This window comes from Lupinus angustifolius, chromosome LG20, assembly GCF_001865875.1.
Source record: "Lupinus angustifolius cultivar Tanjil chromosome LG20, LupAngTanjil_v1.0, whole genome shotgun sequence".
NCBI classification, from domain to species: domain Eukaryota; kingdom Viridiplantae; phylum Streptophyta; class Magnoliopsida; order Fabales; family Fabaceae; genus Lupinus; species Lupinus angustifolius.
In genome coordinates, this window is record NC_032028.1 from 6745794 (window position 1) to 6750349 (window position 4556).

Below are 4556 nucleotides of genomic sequence, written 5' to 3' on the forward strand. Positions count from 1 at the left end.
TTTTAATTTTAAAACCAATTTAAATATAAAATAAAATAGTATTTTAACCTATGTATCAAAAGATGTATCATATATGTATTGAATGTGTTCTTTGGGTTGCCAGACTGGAATAGTAAAATCCGGACAATATGTACATATTTGAATGTTGTCTGGTTAAGTCTGGGAGTATTTATGTGGATATCTAAAAATATATTTTGATATTCAAGTTAGTAATTGAAAGATATATGTGAAGAGAAAATAATACAATAATAATATAGAGAGTATTATGTATTAATTTTCTTATGGGTATGTCCCCTATTTATAGAGGAGAATGACATTGAATATTGTCTAGTGGGCGTCGTTGGCATGGTCGAACATCTGTCTTATCGAGCTTGGCCTAGACAAGCAGAAATTGTCTTACCTGTATCGGGTGGCTCTGACATCCATACTCTGTCGACATGTGACTTAGACCATGTTCTAACTCTCATGGCCATAAACTCAACTTGTTTTTGTCACGTGGCAGAATGTGGCATAGGGTGCAGTCGGCATACGCAATTGTGGCAGAAGTCTGTGTTATTTATGTGACGTGATAATCGGATATAAGAAGGTTTGTGTTCCGTTGTAATATCATTTGGGCTCTGTCTGGTCAACTTTATTCATTCTCTAGATTAATCGATTATCTAGTCTTAATCATCGGTCCTCCGGAGTGGACTTATCTAAGCCCAGTATACATCGGAAGCCTGACAATTTAGTTTGGCCATGAGGTGACTTCAATCGGGATGGGACAGAATGTTTTTAACATAAAAAATGATACATTTGTATAGACACTATGAATTGATTCCAGTGCAAGCAAATATTGATATATATCTTATTGCAAAGTGGAATACATATATCATGTGACTATCATTTTTAATTATATAAATAGTGGAGTGTTACATAATTTACTAATTACTCGATGTAGAGTGGGTTGGATGTCGCCTGCTTCAAAAACTTGCTAAAGTTTAGATATATATTGCCCCATTAGTTATGTTATCTTTGAAGAATTATTATTATTTTCGGAATCTTCATATTATATCATATGCTTGTGGAATCCACAAATGTTAGATTTAATTATAAATTTTGCATATGGTGAGCATTGCATTCAGTGGTACCTTTTTTGATTATTCAATATAAGTAAAGGGCTTAAGATGAGACATATGATGCATTTAGTGCATTAGTCAGGTAAACAAAAATCTTTTAAAATGTACGGACATTTATTTCATATCCCACCATGTGTGGAAGGGAAAGGATGGGCCAATAAGTAAAAATCCGTTGCTGCTACTCCACTCTTTGAGCTCTCAAGATTCCTTCACTTGTCTCTTTGATTCCATTCTATTATTATTTTCTGACATCATATAAAGGGGTGAAAATGGTTACATATATAAGACAAGAATGTTATTGATAGAAGTATAATGGGTATAATAGTTGTTTTTATAATTGTCTGTCTGGTTATTTGTCATAGGCTTTTTACTAGGGTGGTGTTGATTTAATTTTTTTATTATAAGACAACATATATTAATACACACATTTTAAGATGTATTCGAATGCAAAAAATCAGCATACCAACTTAGGAAACATTCCTAAGGTAATAAAGAGGTTTTACCCTTAGAGCTCCACCCGCACCAGCTCGAGACAAATAGTATTATTATACGCGACAAATCTCCTATAATCGAACACAAATTTTCTTCCGAAGGACTTGATCTAGACATCTAATTAAGCTAGAGTAACTTTGTGCCAATCGATATTAACATCCATAGATTTTCTACACTAGTTGAACTATAAAAAAAGTCACCAATATTGTTGTTATCATATTTTTGTCTTTTCTCGTATCTTCTGCTGGTTAATTATAGCAAATTGAACCTGCTGATTTTGTGGTAAAGTTGGTTCTGAAATGCAATTTAACAGTTTTTCCAATGAGATCTTCCCCACTCAAAAGATTCTATACATCACTCAATGTTCCATTGCTTCATGAAACTAATTGCTCCACCTTAGCCTCATTATTTAAAGGGAGAGGTGATATAACCAACTAATTTTTTCTTGAAACTTTTCACCACCAATTCTTTTCAAAATTTTCTCTCTCTACCATTTCCATACCTTCTCTCTTATATTCACATTTTTTTATCGGTGATAGTCAATATATTAGTATTTTTATGGGCTACGAGACTCAACATTTAATCTCATTCATTTTACCCCTAACTATCAAACCACCTTATTATTATTTTTTAATTTGCTATAGGTGGAGCTCAAAACCACAAATTCTTTCACTTCATTCCTTAAACTCGTCTACCTTAATCAACAAGTAACTTTATGACTATCTCTTATCTTCCCATTTTAAAACCAAATTTGATTTTTCCCTTCAGTAATAGTAATTGCTTCTATTTATTACTACAACAATCAAAAACTTTATTAGACATCACAAAATTATTCATAACCTACCATCCATTTAGATTAAAGAAAATTAAATTCATTCAATTTGATTCATTCGATAGTTTTAATAATTGATGAATTCAAATATATTCATTATATTAAATGAATATTCATGAATATATCTATTTAAAAGAATATTTAATCCATCAAAAAAGTTAAACACTCACATTTCCATTGCTTTTCAATTTCCTTCAATATCTAAATTCTCAATATGCTTCTCATCATTCTCACTTTGATTTTTTTTTTATTAAATTCAATTTTCATATTGACCTATATTCTTAGTAACATTTGCTCATATAATAATGATATTGGAAGGAGATATGGATATGGTCAATATTACAATTTTGTTCTTGAATACAAAGCATATATACATATTCATTGAAATTTGAAAACGTTACATATAAAACTTTAAACGATGGATAATTACAGCATGTTGCAAAAAAAAAATTAAGTTGAAAAAAAATCATTTTTTAAACGTTTCTTAAAAAAATGAAAAAACCTCATTTAAAAAAAAGTTTAAAAGTGATTTTAAAAAATATTTATTGAAATTGTGGTTTTTAAAAGGATGGTTTTCTTAAAAAAATATTTTTAGTGTCAAATTAAAAGAATTAATATATTGAATATTTATCCATTCAAATCTAATCCATTGAAATTGATTCATGGATAAATTGAAATATCTTCATTAAGTTTGGATATTAATGAGTTGGATATCAAATTGGTTCTATTACTCATATTTTGACTCGAAGGGTGTCTAATGAATGAATTTTATAAATTTGAATAACCATAAATAAATATAAAGTCATCTTCATTAAATTATACTTTAAATTATTCAATTCATCTCTATCCAACTTTAGTTCATATTGATGAATATATTTCAATTCATCCATGAATATATTTTAATGGATTTGATAGATGAATATTTAATCCATTTCATTTTTTTGGGTTGTAACTAGAAATATTTTTGAACAAAATTATCTTTTTTAAAATCATATTTGTGAATGTTTATTTTTTGATGGATTGAATATCCATCATTTGTTATAGGGGATGAATTTAAATTCATTCATTAGTAAAATTATTCATTGTAGTATATCAATTTAAATTTATTAATTTCAATGGATATATTTAATTAATTTAATTTTCTTATATTTAGATAAAATTTGAATTGTGAATAATTTTGTCACCTCTAACTTTAAATATATACCTTTCTAGACCTTTCTAATTTAACATTCTCCATATCGGATTATCCAAAAATAAAGAATTAAAGACTTCTTAGTTTTTGTATCCTCATACCTCTACTACTACTACTACTACTATTATTATTATTATTATTATTATTATTATTATTATTATTATTATTATTATTATTATTATTATTATTATTATTATTATTATTATTATTATTATTATTATTATTATTATTATTATTATTATTATTATTATTATTATTATTATTATTATTATTATTATTATTATTATTATTATTATTATTATTATTATTATTATTATTATTATTATTATTATTATTATTATTATTATTATTATTATTATTATTATTATTATTATTATTATTATCTATATCATAAACCAATAGGTGTTGGTTCAAGTTGTACATGCTTGATTTATTTTAAGCAAAGTCTCAGGTTTGAGTCTTATGGATGAAAAAAATACCCACTGAAAAGTTAACCCCATATATTTTGGATCTTCCCGACTCAGACAGAATTGTCTCCTGTGAGAAAATACATGTGGGAAATCAAAAAATAAAAAATAAAAATATAAACCTAAGTATTCCTCCATTGGAAATATTTGTCACACTCATAGTGGCTTATTCCAACTCAAGCAGGATTTGTAAGAAATTTTGGGTCACAAATGTAATATTTAAATGTGTTTGTGTCATTATTTTTTATTAGCCAAAATTAAAGTGGTCTACTTAAGTAAAGTTATGGCTATAGACATAACTATCATGAACATTATTGTGTAGATACCATATATCTTAATTTCTATTTTTATGATGGGCAAAAATAAGAAATAAGAAAATTCAAAAGGACATCACCCTTCATGAAAGGGAATGCATGTCTTATAAATAGGGGTTATGGTCCCCAATTGTAGAGACA